The sequence below is a fragment of the Hyperoodon ampullatus genome (assembly GCF_949752795.1).
Source record: "Hyperoodon ampullatus genome assembly, chromosome: 4".
Taxonomy (NCBI): domain Eukaryota; kingdom Metazoa; phylum Chordata; class Mammalia; order Artiodactyla; family Ziphiidae; genus Hyperoodon; species Hyperoodon ampullatus.
This window is the reverse complement of record NC_136917.1, coordinates 147,065,037-147,088,400: the sequence shown is the minus strand read 5'-3', so window position 1 is coordinate 147,088,400 and position 23,364 is coordinate 147,065,037. Positions and strand designations below refer to the sequence as shown.

Here is a 23,364-nt window from a genome sequence, read left to right as displayed (position 1 = left end):
AGAAAGTAACAAAAATATGATTAGCTACCTTCCTCTCACCCCTTTCCCCAGGACATTTGGTCATCTGTAAAAGGGTTTTCTTGGTGAGACAGCACTTGAAAATGCTAAAGACTTCTAGAGGGTTCATTATGTATTTGCTGTTATTTATGTGTATAAAACAGAAACATGTTAGTTGTGCATACAAACTTGGATTTGATTAAACTGAAGGTATAGTCAAGTTTTGTGGGGGAAATATATAGAATGATAAAATCTTAAAACTGGAAATAATTTAAAAAGACACTTACTAGATTTCTGGAGAGATGTCCCTATTTTTGATTACTTGTAAAGACATGGGGTGGAGGAGGGGAGAGAAGGAAAACTAAAAAATACCCAAAACCAAGACCTACAGTTAGTCTATAGTCAGAAACTTGAAATGTTAAGATGAACATAACCCATGGCACTGAATTGAGAATCATCATTATTAAGCAACATGTGATTTGCTGCTAGAAACAAAACCAAACTGTTGGTAGGGAGTGTGTTCCTTCCTTTCCTGAAAACTGTACAGCTATCCCTCTGCTAAATGGAACCATCTTCAACCCAGCCGGGTGCCCCTTCCGTATCTGTATAAAAATCTCAATCCCCAGAAATCAATGAAGTTGGATGTTACAAGACTGAGTGGTGGCACAATGAATCCTGGAACACACATTCAATAAGAAAAGGCTACAGGGGAGAAAGGAAGAGCCCATGGAAGAAGGGCCTTCTAAAGATGATGAATTTTTGTGTTCTCTATTTTGAGTGCAGGAGAATAGACAGTGGGGGAAGAGAAAGTCCTAAATCAATACACAGAGCTCTATCAGTGGCATTCTTGTCAGGAGCTGATCTTGAACTAGGACATGTCATTCTGCCCTCCAGCTGTGGACCAGAAAACTTACAGCCCAGTACATATTGAGCAGGTCCAGGAACACACTGCATATGCTATGTGTTCCCAAATATTGGGTCTAAGGAGATTGATTTTCATTCCTGTATGAATAAACATGAAAAATAAATAGCATAGCTAGTGAAAAAAGTGAATAACAAGGGAACTGAAACATCATCTCAAAGACTATTTTAGAAAACTGTTTCTCACCCTCAACGAATGTAGAAAAAGGACACTGTGGAAAAGGACAGGTAGCCATTCCGAGATAAAGGGATGAAAGAAGAAAAGGTGCTGGGTGAGATAAGGAGGGATTGTAGGGAAGCAAAAAAGGAATAGCATTAATAATAGTATTAATATGTCCACTGAGGACAGTAAGAGGTAAAACTGACACTATAAGAAACAGAATCAGACACTCCCTAAAATATAGAAGCTGTACACATTGTACTTCTTAAAAGGAATAAACGCGGCAAGAGATGGTAGGTACATAAAATGGGGAACAGAATCAAATCAGTGTTAATTTGTACTCATGAAAAAGAGAAGAGTTATCACCATGAGATACCACTACATACCCAATAGGACAACTAAAATGAGAGTAACAACACAGTATGGTAGTGGGGCTATAGGACAGCTGAAACTCACATGGCTGGTAGGGGTGTTTTACACAACCACTTTGGAAAACTGTTGGTAGCTTCTTACCAGTTAAACCTATTCCCACCCTTTGAACTCAAAATTCCACCCCAGGTAATTAGTTATACAAAAGAAGTGAAAAATATGTCCACAACAACCCTTACAAGAATATTAATAGCTCCAAACTGGAAATAGCCCAGGTATCCACAAATAGCAACATCAATAAACAGACTGCAGTGTATTCATATAATAGAATTATACTCAGCAATGAGTGAAATGAATTACTGATATAAGCAATAACATGGAAAAATCTCAAAAAACATTAGAAAAAAGTGAAAGAAGTCTCATATATAATATTGTAAGATTCCATTTATATGATACGCAGAACAGGCAAAACTAATCTAAGGTGATGGAAATCACATCAGTGGTTACTTCTGGTCGTTCGATTGCCTCGGAAAGAACATGAGGGAATTTTCTGGAATGATGGAAATGTTCTGTATCTTGATAGAGATGTGGGTTACTCAGATATTTGCATTTGGCAAAACTGCTAAAACTATACACTTTAGAATCTTTGTATTTTATCAGATGTAAATTACATCTCTAAAAAAGCATTCAAATTTATTTATTTATTTATTTATTATTTTTTGCTTTATAACAAATTTAATCAGCTATACATATACATATGTTCCCATATCCCCTCCCTTTTGCGTCTCCCTCCCACCCTCCCTATCCCACCCCTCCAGGCGGTCACAAAGCACCGAGCTGATCTCCCTGTGCTATGCGGCTGCTTCCCACTAGCTATCTACTTTACGTTTGGTAGTGTATATATGTCCATGCCGCTCTTTCACTTTGTCACAGCTTACCCTTCCCCCTCCCCATATCCTCAAGTCCATTCTCTAGTAGGTCTGTGTCTTTATTCCTGTCTTACCCCTATGCTCTTCATGACATTTTTTTTTCTTAAATTCCATATATATGTGTCAGCAAACAGTATATTTTATAAAAGAAAATATTCTTTTCCATTATAGGTTATTACAAAATATTGAATATATTTCCCTGTGCTATACAGTAAGTCATTGTTATTTATCTATTTTACATTTACTAGTGTGTATCTGTTAATCCCAAACTCCTAATTTATTTCTATCCCCCGTTCCCCTTTGGTAACCATAAATTTGTTTTCTATGTCTGAGTCTGTTTTGTAAATAAGTTCATTTGTATCTTTTTTAAGACACAACATTGTAATTCAACTATACCTCAATTAAAAAAAGAAAAAGAGAATAAAGAAAATATAACCAAAGAAATATTCAAGATTATAAAAATTTTTTTAAAAAAAGCTTCCCAGTGCGAATGCAAGATCTGACTCTGGAAATTGAACTGACTCAGAAAGTACTATGCAAAATCAGTAAAAAGAGCTCACAGCTAGATACATTATGATAGAATATTTGAATTAGAATGTAAAACCCATAAAATTCAGGAAGAAAAACTGATGACTAAGAGACAAAAATATGGATGAGCTCAGATTTTTCTACCGCATGACTAAATACAAAAGGCAAGAAAGATGGTGAGAGAAAAATTTTATACCCAGACAAATCATTATATTGAAATCTGACAGGAATTTGTTCATGTTAACCAAGGGATTAAAAAAATATATATATATATGACCTACTTGCTCTACTTACAATAATTCTTGAAGACATCTTTTAGCTGCCTGAGAGATGAATTAAAATAAGAAGTCAAAAGTAAGTAACTTGTGTTGTAAAATGACAATAGCTATGGACACAGAAATCAGATAACCATAGAACTGTCCAGGAATATACTGTAAATGATTACCTGCTGAGCAGGTAAAATAATTCATGAAAGAGAAGTCATGTAATATAAAATGCTGACAGTAACTTGAATGAAAATGTTAAATTACTCTTATAAATAATGTATTCTTATAAATACTGAGAAATATAAGTATTCTTATAAATACTGAGAAAAGGGTTGGAAGGAAGTAAAAATGGATTAAACTTCTCATCTGTGAGGGGGTAATTCAATGACACCATTTCATTTTGAACTTGATTAGAAAAGTGGATGTTCCTATCTTTGATTTTGGTAAGCATAAAGTATAGGTAGAAACGTTTTGAAAAATCTTAAGTGCAATCATTTGTAGAAATAAAAAAAGAGAATGACAGTCCTCTAAATTATTGGAAAAAAATAATAGCAAAACCAAACCATAGTCCACATGGCAAAAAGATAGATAAGGATGCACAAAATATTGAAAAAAGTAAGATCCAATTAATATAATTTTGATTGTCATAACTGATGTAAATTTCCAAATGAGAGAAGAATACTTCTGAGGTCAAATGAATTTTAGAAATGCTCAAACTCAGTAGAATGTTTCTTTACTGCAGATCTCAGACTCTTAACACATTAATATCAATTATGAACCTCTGAGGGACAGGATTTCATTTGGAGCATTTCCCAAGTTTATTTTATTAATTCTCACAGAATATACTTTGAACTATGTTAAACAAAGAGGCATTCTTCTTAAAATTGGTATTAAGATGCTCACTGTTATCATTATTATTTACTAGAAATTATAATCAATATTGTAAGACATCAAATAGAAATTAGATGCAGCTATTAGAAGGAGAAAAATTATCACTATTTACAGACAGCATGATTACAAACTCTTATAATCAACTAAAAACTCATAATTAATTACAATGAGTTAAATAGATCGAAAGAAAATATACACACATTAGTATTTTTCCTATATTTCAGTAATATCAGAGAGAAGATATGGAAAAAAGATCCATTCATAATGAAAAACTAAAATTATAAAATGAATAAGAATAACCCTAACCCTCCTAAATGTGAGGACCTATATGAAAACATTTGTAAGGTTTTGACAAGAAATATAAAAGATAATTCAAATAAGTTCAATGCTTCCTGATGGGCTGACTCAATACTAAAAAGAATGCCATTTCTTCCACAACTGACCGATGAGTTTATCACATTCCCAATCAAATTACCAATGGGAAATTTTATGTGTGTGTGCGCACGTGCGAGTGTGTGTGTATATGTAAACACACACACATACATACACATATACAGATATGTATTTACCCACATATATGTTATATATATGCATATACCCTTCAAACTTTTCAAAATCATTTTTGAATTTATCTAAGAGAACACACTGGCAAGAGTAGATTTTGAAAGTAAAAAGTGATCAGAGGGTACAATGTTTCATAAAACTCAAAACCAGTAGATAAAGTGATGCTGTATCTTGGGCCAGTGATGCTGGCCCAAGAATGGACATAACAATAAACCTAAATAAATCATTTTGCTTTAGACAGTATGATGTGCATAAGAACGTAATATATACAGCTGAAGCACTGCTTGTCAAATGAAAACGCATGAGTTATACAGCACATTCCCTGCCCATCATCATTACCTCTCTCCTGGACCACGGCGGCAGCCTCCCCAAGGGTCTCCTGCTCATACTGTTGACCGCTGCTCCCCTCACACCATGGCGCATACACACACACACACACACCCGTGCTCTAGGCATAGAGCGCATTTAGCATTTAGGTGACTGAACCTTCACACATACTGTTTCCTCTGCCCCAGTTCGCATTGCCATTGTCTCTTCATTCTCAGCTAGGAAGCTGCTTTCTTCCAGAAGCCTTCCCTACCCCCCAAATCCAGATTAAGTGTCTCAAACACTCTGTACTTCCTCTTGCATAGCTTACAATAAAATGGCCTGGGTTTTGTTTGCCTGACTCCCTCATTAGGCTGTAAGCTCTGAGGAGGCAAAGTCATCTCCGTGTTGTTTTCTGTTTTATCCCTAGTATCTTGCTTAGTGCCTAAACACATAACACTCTATAAGTACCTGTTGAATGAACAGCTAAAAAGTAATCACAAAGGAAACATGTGATAGACTTCGAGCCACAAAAATTTACAAATTTGTTTGTCAAAAATATTTTCAACAGAATTAAAAGACAATCACCAAATCAGGGAAAATAGAACAAATATTATAGAAAACAGATTGATATCCTCCAAATATTGAGAGTTCATTTTTAAAAATTAAAAAATTTAAAGAAAAATGAAGAAAAGATTGAGTCAAATGCAAATCTTGATAAATCAATATGAAAGCATAAGTAATAAAATAAGAAATATGGACGGTGGTAAATGTATGAAAAGTTAGTTATACCTGCTAATCAAAGAAATGAAAATTAATATTTTTTAGACTTATCAAATTGGAAAAAATAGTACATTCACATGAGGGAATGTTATGGAAGCTTAAAAGCCATGTTTTCAGAAAAATTTATTGACATAAGACTATCATATAATATTGTTTCAAAAGGAGATTTTAAAAAAAGATATACATACATATTCCTAAATTTTTAAAGAATGAAAAAGGAAAAATTTTAGTCATATATAAACAGTGATTTTTTGGGGGGAGTGGTTGAATTATGGGTGCTAACAATTTTCTTTATTCCATTCTATAATGGCAGAGAAAGGTTATAAAAATTTTAAGCCTATATAAAAACCCTTTTTCTAACCTTTCACCAACTTCAGGCACCCACTCTATAATATGTGAACAACAAGCTTTTATATTCTTATGCAAAATTACCTTCTTCCATCTTCCTAAGGTACCAAATAAAATCAAACTTTCTTAGAATCTGTTGATCGAAAATAGATTCTTCTCCTGGGGCAAAATGAGTGTCGAGAGGTAAGTCAGTAAAAAACAAATAAACTCTCAAAGACCAATAAGGTACTTAAGACCCATGGTTCAGAATTGACCAGACCTGAGAGGTAAACCAGTTAGTTGGTTTATTGCTGGAAATAATTCTCGGAGACGGAAATCACAAGTAGACACTAAGAAAAATCACATCATGCCTGAGATCCCAAAGTATTAACACTCACGGAGGGTGTCAATCAAGCTGAGTGGTACAACAGTCATTTGCACCTGTTCCTGCAGGAAGACATCTTAACTGTGTTATGGTACACAGTCTTGGGCCACCTAACAGTCTCTAATTTAAAAATCATACTAGGCAAGCCAGCACTGTGGCTCATCTTTCTTAACAACTGCCTTAACCTCTGAGTAAGTCCACAAGCATTTTCTCTTGCCTCCCAAAATATTCTCCACAGAGCAGTCTGAGTGGTTCTTTCTATTTATCTCTTATTTTTTTTTAAATTTATTTTTTAATTTTTAATTATTTTTAATTGAAGTATAGTTGATTTATGTTTCAGATGTACAGCAAAGTGATTCAGTTATACATACATACACATATATTCTTTTTCAGATTCTCTTCCACTATAGGTTATTACAAAATATTGACTATAGTTCCCTGTGCTATATAGTAGGTCCTTGTTGTTTATCTATTTTATATATAGTAGTGTGTACCTGTTAACCCCAAATTCCTAATTTATCTCTCTCCACCTCACTTCTTTTAAACAATACATATCGGATCATGCTATCCCTTTTCTTCAAACACCCCAGAGGCTTCCTATTTCTCCTTGAGATTCTGTGTGGTCTGGTCTCTCTCTCATTCTCGTTTTTTTTTCCCTCCTGTTTCAACTTGGTTCAGTCACATGGGGTTTCTTCTATTCCCTCACGTTTGGCATGCTCTCAACTATGCTTTTGCAGGTGCAGTGCCTTTTGCTGAGAAAAAGGAACTCAGCAAAAGACCCATTCTGATTTTAGGTCCATCACCACTTTCTCAGGGTTGCTCTCTTAGAGAATAAAGGCCTCCCCTTTCCTGTCCTTACCATACTCACAAATGCACATGCATTTGATTGACATCTGCTTCCTCACTATATTATAAGCTCCATACAGGCGGAGATGATTCTGCTTATTATTATTTCCCTAGCGCCTAGCATAATTTCTAAGGGGCTTACTAAGTGTTTGTTTAGTGAATTTTGCAGGATCACTCCCAATGCTGATTATGATAAATTTTAACCTGAATTTTTGCACAGGACTGTCAATGATGACATAGTCCCTCTCTAACTGATCTCACTAAATTTAGGTTAACTTTTCCTACTGGGTCAGGGGGGCAGAGGAGAGAATTCAATGCCAAGGTAGAACTTTCCAGATTAGTAGTGTAGTCCAGTCTGGGCAGCAGAGCTCATTTCATGGTGCTAAATTAGATCCCAGATTTTTTCATCCCACATTAGAAGTGTGGTTTGTGTAAACTCTGCATGGTTGGTATCCAACAGAGACAAATTCTCACCAGAGCTCTTCACTCTAAATTACAACAGGATCATTCCTAGGTAAAGCAGAATGTTGGTTTTGTTCTTACTCTTTTCAACACTCCAGAAAGCTTAATTGTGGTCACAACGAAGATTTAAGGAATTATGGAATGCATTAGTAACCAGTTCAAAGTGTTTTGCAAGAGGCAATGTTTGCCTTTCACGTAGTCCCATTTGCTCGTCCCCAAATCCTCTGGGCTTTCTCAATTTCTTCCCTACTTTCACACTTTTTGACTTTGTTTACTGCTTGCTGCAGTCAAAAGGTAAGGCTGGGCGTCATTAGGAAGAGACGATGTGACCAACCTGGAACACTGTGTTCCAGTCTAGTCACTAAACTTCAACGACTCACAAAGCCCAAAGAGACTCAGTGATGGAGGCATAAAATGATTGAGGAACCGAGGGAGGGAGAGGGATTTATCTAAGAGTATATCATGAAGATCAGAACTATTCAGTTTGCAAATATAAAAGCTACCACAAGACATGGTTAATAGTAAGAAAGGGATAGGATAAACAGACTTATTCCCAATACTGTAATTATGTAAAATCCCTTTGCATCAGAAAGAGTTTAGGAATGGGGAGAAGATTTGCTGTATTATCCAACAGATAGTTAACTTAAGATACTCATTACCTCAGGGTGTGTTTATTGTTTGTTTTTTTTTATTACCTCAGGGTGTGTTTATTGTTTTTTTTTTAACATCTTTATTGGAGTATAATTGCTTTACAAAGGTGTGTTAGTTTCTGCTTTATAACAAACTGAATCAATAAAGTGAGTCAGCTATACATATACATATATCCCCATATCTCCTCCCTCTTGTGAAGGTCTGTTTATTGTTGACTACAAATATTGATAAGGTAAACAAAGATTTAAAAAAATTCACATATACATGACAACAAATTCATGATGTAATAGTAATAATGTCTAAATATTAATAGGTCAAATAAACTTTTAGATAAATTCCTATGTGGTATGACAGCAGATTCAGAAGGTATTATATAACATGGACTAAAATATGAATAGGTTAAACAGAAATTAGGATAAATTTAATCTATGTGGAGCCACAGGATGGATACTGTGGCATTAAGAGACTGTAGAACAGGGGTCAGCAAAATATAGCCCATGGGCTAAATCTGATCCATTGACTATTTTTGATAGTAAAGATTTGTTGGAACATAGCCACACATTCATTCATGCACTGGCTATGGCTGTTTTTGTGTGACAAGTACAGAGTTGAGTTGTGACAGAGACTGTATGTCTCGCAAATTCTACAATATTGACACTCTAGCTCTTTACAGAAAAAAGTTCGCTAATTCCAGTCTAGGGCATATTAGGAACATGCTAATAGTATTCATATTTGAGGCCCACATTAAGCAGGATGAAAAAGTTCTCTAGATAGCACTCCTTCAAGGTGCAGAATTTTGGCTAGGGCAGAAATTACTGACAATTATATGACGAGTCTGAAAAAACACATATTTACCAGTCATCTAATCATCACATCTTTGGAGGTTGGGTAACCAAGTTAAAGATGCTTCCTGAATTTGAGGAATATGGTGAGAAAACAGGCTTTTTGATGCTTTTCAATTCTGGTCTCCTCATGTACAAAGAATCAGGGAACTGTTGGGAAACAAAGCTCAGAAGTATGAAGTAATGTGCTAAGGTTAGCTAGAACTAATGTTAGGGCTTCTGATTTTTAGATTAAAATGCTGTGCTTTCCTGTACACCAAATACATTAGCAGTGTTCTACCCACAAAAAAACCCCAAATTCATAGTGTTCAGAAGAGTGACTTCTTTTTTTCCCAGTGAAGTTCCCTGTTATGAAATCAATTTGTATACATGCATTAGGACATGACTTTGGTAGTCCCAGTAGTTCTACTGCCACTGAAATGCTTATATGAGAACAACTTAGGAAAAGGAGTCCATGGTTCAGGCTGCTTTGTTGCCACTTTGCATAATGAAACACATTCTGGGACGGATTTTCTCTTGTGGAGCCTCTTCTGATGGTAGTGCTCAGAATACAGAGACCACTGTTAAAGGTGGAGTTCACAGTTGAATCTAGTTCATACGTGATAAACTGGTATCAATGAGAAGGCAAGGAGTTGCTTCTTTGGGTTGGCACTATTAAGATACTTTCTATTTTCTAAAACATTGAATCCCCTTAGATAATTCAGATTTTCTGTCAAAACAGAGGAAAAGAGAGCCACAGCAGTTAGTGATCAAGATCTAAATTTTGAGGTATCATGGTTAAGCTCTTCAAGCACAGGGCTCTGACTCACTCATCCAGTCTTAAGTATGAGAATCATTAAGTATTTCATTTTTCAACCTGTCATCAATAATAATCAGTGTCATTCTCCCACTCCCATTGAATGTTTGCCATTTGTTGGGCAAAATCATCCACAAAAAAGGAAGTCTCTATAGCAGCCATCTACCTACACAGAAGAAAGATTCTCAGAGAAGCTTAACGCTTTGCCACTGAATAATACCCTAGCTGTTTTGATAATCAGAGCTAAAGTCCTATCTGAAATTCATTGTCTGCTTCCAAAGGAATATCAGTAAGAAGGTACCAGTCAGCTCTACCCACCACCAGTCCCTCTCATCAGGAAACTTACACAAGCCTCTTAGATAGCCTCTTCCACCAGAGGGCAGAGAGCAGAAGCAAGAAGAACTACAATCCTGCAGCTTGTGGAACAAAAACCAAATTCACAGAAAGACAGACAAGATGAAAAGGCAGAGGGCTATGTACCAGATGAAGGAACGAGATAAAACCCCAGAAAAACAACTAAATGAAGTGGAGATAGGCAACCTTCTGGAAAAACAATTCAGAATAATGATAGTGAAGATGATCCAGGGCCTCGGAAAAAGAATGGAGGCAAAGATCGAGAAGATGCAAGAAATGTTTAACAAAGACCTAGAAGAATTAAAGAACAAACAAACAGAGATGAACAATACAATAACTGAAATGAAAACTACACTAGAAGGAATCAATAGCAGAATAACTGAGGCAGAAGAACGGATAAGTGACCTGGAAGACAGAATGGAGGAATTCACTGCTGCAGAACAGAATAAAGAAAAAAGAATGAAAAGAAATGAAGACTGCCTAAGAGACCTCTGGGACAACATTAAATGCAACATTTGCATTATAGGGGTCCCAGAAGGAGGAGAGAGAGAAAGGACCAGAGAAAATATTTGAAGAGGTTATAACTGAAAACTTCCCTAACATGGGAAAGGAAATAGCCACCCAAGTCCAGGAAGTGCAGCGAGTCCCATACAGGATAAATGTAAGGAGAAACACGCAGAGACACATAGTAATCAAATTGGCAAAAATCAAAGAAAAATTATTGAAAGCAGCAAGGGAAAAACAACAAATAACATACAAGGGAACTCTCGTAAGATTAACAGCTGATTTCTCAGCAGAAACTCTACAAACCAGAAGGGAGTGGCATGATATACTTAAAGTGATGAAAGGGAAGAAACTACAACCAAGATTACTCTACCCAGCAAGGATCTCATTCAGATTCAATGGAGAAATCAAAAGCTTTGCAGACAAAAAAAAAAAGCTAAGAGAATTCAGCACCACCAAAACAGCTCTACAACAAATGCTAAAGGAACTTCTCTAAGTGGGAAACACAAGAGAATAAAAGGAACTACAAAAACAAACCCAAAACAATTAAGAAAATGGTCATAGGAACATACATATTGCTAATTAGCTTAAACGTGAATGGATTAAATGTTCCAACTAAAAGACACAGACTTGTTGAATGGATACAAAAACAAGACCCATATATATGCTGTCTACAAGAGACTCACTTCAGACCTAGGGACACATACAGACTGAAAGTGAGGGGATGGAAAAAAAATACTCCATGCAAATGGAAATCAAAAGAAAGCTGGAGTAGCAATACTCATATCAGATAAAATAGACTTTAAAATAAAGAATGTTACAACAGACAAGGAAGGACACTACATAATGATCAAGGGATCAATCCAAGAAGAAGATATAACAATTATAAATATATATGCACCCAACACAGGAGCACATCAATATATAAGGCAACTGCTAACAGCTATAAAACAGCAAATCGAGAGTAACACAATAACAGTGGGGGACTTTAACACCTCACTTACACTAATGGACACTAATCATCCAAAATGAAAATAAATACAGAAACAGAAGCTTTAAATGACACAACAGACCAGATAGATTTAATTGATATTTATAGGACATTCCAACCAAAAACAGCAGATTACACGTTCTTCTCAAGTGCACACAGAACACTCTCCAGGATAGATCACATCTTGGGTCACAAATCAAGCCTCAGTGAATTTAAGAAAATTGAAATCATACCAAGCATCTTTTTGGACCACAACGCTATGAGATTAGAAATCAATTACAGGGAAAAAAACATAAAAAACACAAACACACAGAGGCTAAACAATACGTTACTAAATAACCCAGAGATCACTGAAGAAATCAAAGAGGAAATGAAAATATACCTAAAGCAAATGACAATGAAAACAAGACGATCCAAAACCTATGGGATGCAGCAAAAGCAGTTCTAAGAGGGAAGTTTATAGCTATACAAGCCTACCTCAAGAAACAAGAAACATCTCAAATAAACAATCTAACCTTACACCTTAAGGAACTAGAGAAAGAAGAAAAAACAAAACCCAAAGTTAGCAGAAGGAAAGAAATCATAAAGATCAGAGCAGAAATAAATGAAATAGAAACAAAGAAGACAATGGCAAAGATCAATAAAATTAAAAGCTGGTTCTTTGAGAAGATAAACAAAATTGATAAACCATTAGCCAGACTCATCAAGAAAAAGAGGGAGAGGACTCAAATCAATAAAATTAGAAATGAAAAAGGAGAAGTTGCAACAGACACCACAGAAATACAAAGCATCCTAAGAGACTACTACAAGCAACTGTAGTCAATAAAATGGACAACCTGGAAGAAATGGACAAATTCTTAGAAAGGTATAACCTTCCAAGACTGAACCAGGAAGAAATAGAAAATATGAACAGACCAATCACAAGTAATGAAATTGAAACTGTGATTAAAAATCTTCCATCAAACAAAAGTCCAGGACCAGATGGCTTCACAGGTGAATTCTATCAAACATTTAGAGAAAAGCTAACACCCATCCTTCTCAAACTCTTCCAAAAAATTGTAGAGGAAGGAAAACTCCCAAACTCATTCTACGAGGCCACCATCACCCTGATACCAAAACTAGGCAAAGATACTACCAAAAAAGAAAATTACAGACCAATATCACTGATGAATATAGATGCAAAAATCCTCAACAAAATACTAGCAAACAGAATCCAACAACACTTTAAAAGGATCATACACCATGATCAAGTGGGATTTATCCCAGAGATGCAAGGATTCTTCAATATACGCAAATCAATCAATGTGATACACCATATTAACGAATTGGAGAATAAAAATCATATGATCATCTCAATAGATGCAGAAAAAGCTTTTGACAAAATTCAACACCCATTTATGATAAAAACTCTCCAGAAGGTGGGCATAGAGGGAAACTACCTCAACATAATAAAGGCCATATATGAGAAACCCACAGCAAACATCATTCTCAATGGTGAAACACTGAACATTTCCTCTAAGATCAGGAACAAGACAAGGATGTCCACTCTCACCACTATTATTCAACATAGTTTTGGAAGTTTTAGCCACAGCAATCAGAGAAGGAAAAGAAATAAAAGGAATCCAAATTGGAAAAGAAGAAGTAAAACTGTCACTGTTTGCAGATGATATGATACCATACATAGAGAATCCTAAAGATGCCACCAGAAAACTACTAGAGCTAATCAATGAATTTGGTAAAGTTGCAGGGTACAAAATTAATGCACAGAAATCTCTTGCATTCCTATATACTAATGATGAAAAGTCTGAAAGAGAAATTAAGGAAACACTCTCATTTACCATTGCAACAAAAAAATAAAATACCTAGGAATAAACCTACCTAGAGAGACAAAAGACCTGTATGCAGAAAACTATAAGACACTGATGAAAGAAGCTAAAGATGATACCAACAGATGGAGAGATATACCATGTTCTTGGATTGGAAGAATCAATTTTGTGAAAATTACTCTACTATCCAAAGCAATCTCCAGATTCAATGCAATCCCTATCAAATTACCAATGGCATTTTTTACGGAAGAACAAAAAATCTTAAAATAGCCAACGCAGTCTTGAGGGAAAGAAATGGAGCTGGAGGAATCAGACTCCCTGACTTCAGACTATACTACAAAACTACAGTAATGAAGACAATGTGGTACTGGCCCAAAAGCAGAAACTTAGATCAATGGAACAAGATGGAAAGCCCAGAGATAAACCCATGCACCTATGGTCAACTAACCTATGACAAAGGGGGCAAGGATATAAAATGGAGAAAAGACAGTCTTTTCAATAAGTGGTGCTGGGGAAACTGGACAGCTACATGTAAAAGAATGAAATTAGAACACTCCCTAACACCATACACAAAAATAAGTGCAAAATGGATTTGAGACCTAAATGTAAGACCAGACACTATAAAACTCTTCGAGGAAAACATAGGAAGAATCCTCTTTGATATAAATCACAGCAAGATCTTTTTTGATCCACCTCCTAGAGTAATGGAAATAAAACCAAAAATAAATAAATGGGACCTAATGAAACTGCAAAGGTTTTGCACAGCAAAGGAAACCATAAACAAGATGAAAAGACAACCGTCAGAATGGAAGAAAATATTTGCAAACAAATCAATGGACAAAGGATTAATCTCCAGAATATATAAACAGCTCATGCAGCTCAATATTAAAAAAACAAACAACCCAATCCAAAAATGGGCAGAAGACCTAAATAGATATTTCTCCAAAGAAGACATACAGATGACCAAGAAGCACATGAAAAGCCGCTCAACATCACTAATTATTAGAGAAATGAAAATCAAAACTAAAATGAGGTATCACCTCACACCGGTTAGAATGGGCATCATCAGAAAATCTGAAAACAACAAATGTTGGAGAGGGTGTGGAAAAAAGGGAACCCTCTTGCACTGTTGGTGGGAATGTAAATTGATACAGCCACTATGGAGAACAGTATGGAGGTTCCTTAAAAAACTAAAAATAGAATTACCATATGATCCAGCAATCCAACTACTGGGCATGTACCCAGAGAAAACCATAATTCAAAAAGACACATGCACCCCAATGTTTATTGCAGCACTATCTACAATAGCCAGGTCATCTAAGCAACCTAAATGCCCATCGACAGACAAATGAATAAAGAAGACGTGGTACATATATACAATAGAATATTACTCAGCCATAAAAAGGAACAAAATTGGTCATTTGTAGGGATGTGGATGCATCTAGAGACTGTCATACAGAGTGAAGTAAGTTAGAAAGAGAAAAACAAAAATCGTATATTAACGCATATATGTGGAACCTAGAAAAATGGTGCAGACGAACCAGTTTGCAGGGCAGAATTGAGACATAGATGTAGAGAACAAATGTATGGACACCAAGGGGGGCAAGCCGCGGGGGGTGGTGGTATGACGAATTGGGCGATTGGGATTGACACGTACACTGATGTGTATAAAATTGATGACTAATAAGAACCTGCTGTATAAAAAAATAAAATAAAATTCAAAAATTCAAAAAAAAAAAAGGAAATCACATTAGAAAAAGAAAAAAAAAAAAGAAGGTCCCAATCACTGACCACTTTGTAAAGTAGGCCTTCATGAATTACCATTGTGGGGAGAAATTATTTTACACTTGAACATGTATTTATCAAGTTCTTACATACACAGTCTCCTGATTACTTTGGTGAGAATCCATAAGCATTGCTTATGCTCCCGTTGAAGATTTCCCTAAGCCAGAAGCAACTTCTGTTTTAAAAGCAATCCACAACTTTTAATTATTACATTTTGATCATGCCTTAGATTTCAAAGTATTCCCCGTGTACATTACTGATGTTCACCTTAACAACCTAACATAGGACATTTGGAGCCCATGTTACTGCAGTTCCTAAGCCTATTTTAGTCTCTTACAGATTTTTGCTACTGGATTCTTACTACACACTGTTCACAAATGAAATTATATCACTAATCACAATTATGTTTAAGAAATCAGAAATAAACAGAAAGAACCCAAATTAAATAGTGAATAATAATAAGCATCTAAACCTGACAGTTCCTTCTGGTACACACACTGCAATCCAAGTCTGAAGCCCCCTCCACATGGCCAAAAGAAGCCAGCCAGGCACTTTGCTTTCATTAATTGTTTGTCCTTCCAAGTGGGTCAGTGAATCACAAACCCCGTATCATTTCATTGCTCAGAAATGGAAACAGGCCAGCTTTATGAGGTTGGTTTTCAATTCTCGGTGCCTAGGGTCCAGTTCTTGCAGAGCCCAGTCTCTGGCCATTCAGGGCTTTGTCTAGTCTGAGGCCAGTCTGACAGGCTCTCTAGCATCAGTGGAGAGCAGTGCTTTCCCCAGCAATGTGAGTTTTTGTGGCACATTAACTCCCTTCCCTCTTATGCTTGCCAGTGGTGCTGATATATTTCTGAGCTTTTCCATTTTCCTTGGCTTTACTAGAGGAAGAACAGGTACTTCTGCCTTCTCCTCATTTCTCAGAATTGCACACTGCCCAACTGGCTCTGATTTGCCTGTGGCATCAAAGGTAAGGCAAATGGAGAAGGTATATTCAGCTGATCGCCGAGCTTCATCTCTTTTGAGAAGTTTTCCTGAATACTTATCAGATCTGGGTCCCAAAGGCTCATAATCCAGCTCCCCGGTTAAGTATTTGGGAAGAACAATGGCCTTGAAAGTGTGCCATTTGAGGTTGGGTGTACAAAGCACCAAATCAACAAACTAGCTGTTATCATTCCAGAGCCTTCCCTCCATGTGTGACGCACTGTTCAAACCATCCACATATGTGCGGTCACGGGAGAAAGGAACGAGCTTGTTCTGAGGACGAACTATAGACTATAGGTCATCCATTATCTTAGTCCATCCTCAAAATAATCCTGGAATAGGGCATTATCTTCATTATCTTATTTTTACAAATAAGGAGGCTAACACTCAAAAGAAGTTAAGCAAATTTTCCATGAGTCACATACCTGCTCTGAGGCACAGCCTCAAAGCAGATTCAGCAGAAAGAAGGAATATGGTTGCTTTTGTATCCAGAGAAGGTAACTTCTTTTATAAGGGTTGCCAACCGGAAGTGCCATGTTGGTCTGCTGGTGCAAGAAGGAAGGGAAATGGTTGAACTGAGTGGTCCATACAAAGATTTCTGAGGACCTCACAAGCTTACTACTGCATGCTAAGCTCACACTCAACACTTACTCCATGCCCTCGGAATTTTGCCTTGTTGACTGTACATTTGTTGGTCTCCCAGTAAGCCATGAATTCTTTGATGAAAGTGACACTCCCATGAATTGGGTGCTTCCTTGGTGCCAAGTGTTTTTACCTATTTTATCTTGTCTTATTTTCCCAGCAACCCTGGAATGTAAGTTTTAGTGTCCTCATTGTACAGATGAGAAAGTAAGGCACAGAGAGGCAACTAACTTGCTCCACAGCCTTGCCTCTGAAAGGGTAGAGCTGAGATTTGCGCTGAGTCTATCTGATTCTAGTGAATGTTCTCATTGGCAAGACACACACGAGACTCTTACTCAGAGGGCAAGTTCCAGGTTCTTACAAGATCCTAATTCACTGATGTTTAGAAATAAGAGTAAGGGCTTACTTTTGGCACCGAGGGCTTACGAGGGTTTACTTTTAACTCAGCTGGATAACAACAGGCTTCCATACTTGTAATATTACACCTCAGCCGCAGAGGAAACTACTGCCACATGTGATTGGAGATCTTCACCCGCCCCAAATATGTTTCTCCCACTTAACTGCTAGTGGTTCCCACCAGTACAGATATTAGGTTGAACCATTGCTATTAAACTGCAAATGCTGGGAGTGTTCACTTCTTGAACTATGGGGGCCTGAACGGCTAACCAAGTTCTTTAACACATTCTTAGGAACATTCCGTTCAGAGGAGGAAGGTGTTTGACAGAGGAAAGCAGGCAATAGAGTGTGAGTGGGGACACAAAAATTGGGGGGCTTACATGGGGGCATCTTAGTGTGGTAAGTGGAGCCAAAAGGGAATTCTTTCTGGAACAAAGTAAGATGATAGTGCAGGAGAGATGAAATAAGGAAGTGAACTCATTTCTTAGGCCTTCCGTGCTCCCCTGTGTGATCCACTAGAGGAGACATGTGTATAATGGTCATGAGTGAGTGCTGACCATGGACAAGTTGTGCCCTAGGTCAACACAGAAGATAGCACTGAGGCTCGGGGAATGCTGGGAGGAGCTTATACCATCAGACTTTGGGGGCTAAGGGAACCCCAACATCCCTAAGTCCCTGCAGAAGTCTGAGCCCAAGAAGGCTGAGACCCCAGCACTCTTATCCTGATACTTAATGACTCCATCTGGATTAGTTGTAAACTCACCACAGAAAACACATGTCCACCAATACCCAAGGTGGGCATCTCATGTAATTGCATCTTCTCCTCTGTGCTTGGCAGGTGAACCCTCCTCTGAAAATACTGCTGTGCATCCTCTAATAATACACTTGAGCTGAGATAGGAAGCTCTAGTTTCCATAAGGGATCAGTGCTGGTAGGACTGGGAGGTCAGTAATAGAATGTAGGTTCTGGCTTCCCAGAGCACAGCATCTCATGTGAAATAACTAGAAAAGGATACCTAGACTATATTTATATACATAGTGTATTTTTGCAAAGGTATAGGATATTTTTATAATAATATGAGTGATTGCCTTTGGGGGCACTGGGTATCCATGGGACAGGAGAGGGAAGGCCTATTTTTCATTGAATACTCTTTGTTACCTTGAATTTTAAACCCTGTACAAAAATAAATAAAACATTTAAAAGTCACAGATATGAACAATGTTATGGTTTCAGCGATGTCCTTTGAAAAGTAAAATCAGAAAAGTTTACTAAAAGAAAAAGAAAACTCTTCTGGTCAAACTCTAAATGAAGCAATGGCGTCACCCCTATGATCACATAGCTTCCATGACATTTTTTCTGATCTTTGAATGACGGTTTTAAGACGTATCTACATTTGATACACATTTACTCTCACTTTCTGCTGAGTATTTAATCAAAACCATCCAATAAAGGAGGAATTTACCTTATAGATTTGAAGATAAAATTAAAAAAGAGTTATGCTGTTTGCAGGATTCTGGGCTATTTGGAGGATATTCAAAGGCCTGAAATGGCTTTCAAGCTTTCTGTAATTAATTGATGTTCCACTGAAATCTTCCTAACTTCAGTAAGATGATAGCTTAATGCAAATGCAACTATATTTCTTTGTCTCCTTTGTAGTTTTGAATTTGGAAGTTAATATAACCATAGGGACTATCTGTCATGTATATCATTTTAAAATAACACTTTTATTGAAAGTCAAACAGTTGAATGAGCAGATTGATGATCTGATTAGGTAAATTCAACAATTCCCATGATTGCACATCAATCTCAATAGAAAGTTACCCTATGGCAACTGGAGCAAAAAAGAAAAAATTGCCTTCTATTTAATTAAAATACATAGCAAGCTAAAACTTATAGAAGATGAATCACCACAATTACTGCCTTTATAGTCATTGCTGGAGAATTCATTAATGGAGTTAAAGAAACTTTAATGAACTTCTTTGTATAAACCTCCATTCTGTTAAATTCATGGTCATTACCACCATTAGGAAGAGAGGAAGGTCTGTTACTTTCACGATGATTATTGGAAAACCAAGTCACTTGAGAGAAGACTTTTCTGGAGCCGATATTCAGTAGAAGGTACAGAAGACAGCATGACCTCCTGTGTTCACCAGACTTACTGAACTTCTAATAATACAACTCTAGGGAGACTCTTCAATCTTTTTAAAGCAAAACTGTGATAACAACTGAATTAATGACTCCTTTTTGGTTAGTTTCTGAAGGCCAGCCTCAGATGACCTGGAGAGCTACTAGAATTTGCTGCATGGCTTATTGAGTAATTTTGGTAGTTTCCATCCTTTGAGAGGGGACAGGTAGGTGGGTACAACTACAGGAACTATGCATAGTGGGCAGAAGAGGGGGTGTGGAGAAGAGGGAGCATTTCCTCAAGTGTCCTCTGGTGTCAGCACCTTTGCCCAGCGAGCTCCCTAGGTGGGGATTTACCCTTCCACCTCGGCAGATGGCAGGCGGTTCAGATGCGAGGCCCTCCTGGAGGGGGCTGGATCATCCAGCCTCTGAATTATGCCATTTCCCCAGCAGTCCCACTCCTGGAAGCCCTGCTCAGTTGAAGTGCCCCCTAGTGGTAACTTTAGGTTTTTGCAAGAGAAACAAGTTTAATTCCAAAGTCACAGCTTCAGTGATATAGGAAAGACTGAAAAGGAGATCCATGGAAAGTGGCACAGCCAAGCTCTGCAACCAGACTCTTTTCAAAACCTGGCTTTGCTACTTACCAGCTGTGTGATCTTGGGTGAATGACTTAAACTCTTTTTTTTGCCTCAGTTTCTTCTTTTATAAAATGATAATAAAAAGGACACTAACTAAAGGATGGGTAGGAGGAATAAAGGAGTTAAAACATGTGAAATTCTTAAAACAATGCCTTGATATATATAGTAAGCGCTCATTAAATGCTTGCTATTATGATTAGAGTTAGAGTTTATATGGAGAAACTGACCAACTGCAAAAGGCCATGTGTAAATGTCCGACAGCATGAAGGGCTCAGTTAATATAGCCCAAGAGTCAAAATACTCGGAAAAGAGATAAACTAGCAAAGTGAATGTGACATTTCCAGCACTTACGAAAAGCACAGTAATCAGAAACATCAAAACCCAGCAGAACAGTCTTAACGAGACAGGATGAAATTTTTCTGGTTAGGAGGTAAAAAAACAACAAACAGAAATTTCTCCTTGGACAGGAATTTGGTTTTTCCCCTGCTTAAATAGGTTAAGGCCAAAACCCCCGATGTTTTCAAATAACAGTAGATGTTTTTCCATTTTGGTTCAAAACCAGTGGCCCAAGTCGAGAGAGGGCAGGGGCAATGATCTCAGACAGGACTAGGTCTGATATCCCTTTCACTGGCCTTATCCATCTGAAAGCCATGCTGGCCCTTCCTCCACATCCTGAATCCAACACTTCTTCAACCCACTGCTACCTCTTAACTGCCCCAGTATCACCTCTTGCCAGACTCCTGACCATCCTCCCAAGCTCTCCCTCTGCTTCCAGTCTACAATGCACTCTACACACAGGAGCCTGAGAGACCTCTACAATGCAGTGTTAAGACACATTACTCCCCTACTTAAAAGCTCCCAGTGATTTCCTTAAAGCATTTAGTCCTAATTCCACGCATGACCTCGGGCTCTCAGGGCTGGTTTCCTGTCTGACTCCATCCCTTCCTCCCTAAGTGTCCAGCCACACTGGTCTCCTTTCCGTTTCCCGAACACGCCAAACATTTTCCAACCTCAGGGCTTTTGCTCTTGCTGTTCCCTCTGCCTGCTTCTTTCTTCCCGATCTTTGTGTGGCTTTCTCTTCAACGCTGATGCACTAGGTCAAATGCCACCTCTTCAGAGAGGGCTACACTTGTAAAGCTATTGAAGGCAGCCCTCATTGGTCTGATCCCTTTACCTCACTTGGTTTTTCTTCATAGCACTAAGTGATTTTAGTTTATTTATTTGTTTCTTAGTATGGATATCTGTTTCCTCTCACTGCAATGTAAACTTCAGATGAGCAAGAACATCATCACTTTATCTTGTAACGGTCCCTGGCACAGAGCAGACCCTCTACAAATATTAGTTGAGCGAATAACAATTGCCGATGCCCATGATGCTTGGCTAAGAGTAGACCTTTGCCTATCCTTCTCTCTGCACTCTCCTTAACAACTTCTCATCTCCTCATCCTGCAATCTCAGCACTCCAGAAAAGTGGAGTGGTCCATCCTTCCCCCTCCCCCCAAATCTAGCACAAGAACTTGGTTACTTTTTGGTATTAATACAACCTTCTGAGAAGGGTTGGCATCTTAGACTTAACCAGACCCTGGATAATTATTCTCAGATTGATTCTAGAATCAGCTTCCATAACCTAAGTTCTTCTCTATTTAGTATGACTTGTAACTGGCTCTTTCCAAACCCAGATTCATGACTCCTTTAGCCCAGTCTGATGCTGGTGGCCTCTGCAACACAAATGATTTCCTGGGACCAAGAGAGTTTTACACAACCTAGTTAGTTCTTGGCCAATTCACCTAATAAAGTTTACCCAATAACAGAGAATACTGCTGTAATTATATTTTTAATAAGGGTGTGAACCGGAATGAAGTCATTTGGCTTTAAAATGGCTGAGACAGGAAAGCAAGCGTTAGCTGACTAAATACCAACATAGCAACTGGGAAATCTAACACATGGACGGCAGGGAGGCTTAACCTTTATCTTCCAATCTCACAATTATCAAGCTTCTGGCAACTTGATTTCCAAACTGCACATACAGAAATTTTAGTCATGAGGCCATGCAGGGCTACCCTGAATATGGAGTTAGTTTATATAGGTAGAAACCTCAATTTTATGCTAGAAATCCTGCTTACAAAGAGTAGACTGATGAAGTTGCTACCCAATGAAAATACGGTTTGGATGGTTCTCTGGGGTCCATGACACTTAAAACAAGGCAGAAGAAGAAACAGAAATAAGTCATGAAGATTTGGACCTTAGCTGAGAAGTAAGGTCAGCTTTTAGCGAAGATCACCTGGAGAACTGTAGATAAATATGATACCCAGGCTCCATACTCAGAATCTTGATTTAATGGGTTTAGGGATGGGGCCTGGGCAGCCTTATTTATTAAAGCTCCTAAGGTGATTCTCATGTGCAGTCAGTGTCAAGGACCACTGTTTTAGAGGCTTGCTTTTTGCTATAGCTAAAGAGATTGGAAATTGTTTTTAAATCAGTAATGGATTTCAAGACAGAGAAAAAGAAAAGAAAATGACCATTTTGGAATGGCACAAAACGGACCTATCCTCATGTCCTAAAGAGGATGCAATGCTAAGACTCTAGCTTCGTTCCATTACCCTTCGTAAAGACCTGCCAGCCTCACCATTGGCAATAAACCCAGAAGTTAAACATGGAATTCTTTAAAAATGCAGCTTGTAAACCTTGCTGGGCTTTCTTCTCTTTTTTTAGGTGTGTAACAAAAACCATTATCCTTTCAGTGAACAGAAGCTTCAGAGAAGAGAAATCAGAGCAGCCTGAAAGCTCTGGGACTAGAGAGACTTCACTTCCCACAGGTAAGAGTGGATAAGATTGACCACTCTTTCACTTGAATTCCAAGATGATAGGGATGGGGCTCCTGGGACCACTGCAGCTACCTCCGGGCTGCTGACACTCATAATCACAGTGTTGCCAGCTGGGGCGGACTAGTCATCCTTTACCTACTGATCTGTAACATTCATTCACTGAAGAAATAACATGACTAAGTACAGAGTTTTCTAACAGCAGCAGGAGACGGGGCACACGCGCCTTAAGAGCCAAATAAGATATGGGGAATTCAGTGGCTGAGAATCCTAATTTCA

The 23,364-nt window shown here is 37.7% G+C and overlaps 1 protein-coding gene across 1 annotated transcript in view; it reads right to left on the bottom strand.

Moving 5' to 3' along the window:
• PRLR (prolactin receptor) overlaps positions 1-23,364 on the bottom strand; it is a gene marked incomplete at both ends in the record, with an annotated part of 173,042 nt that overhangs the window by 142,698 nt on the left and 6,980 nt on the right. The gene's annotated exons all lie outside the window — the stretch shown is intronic.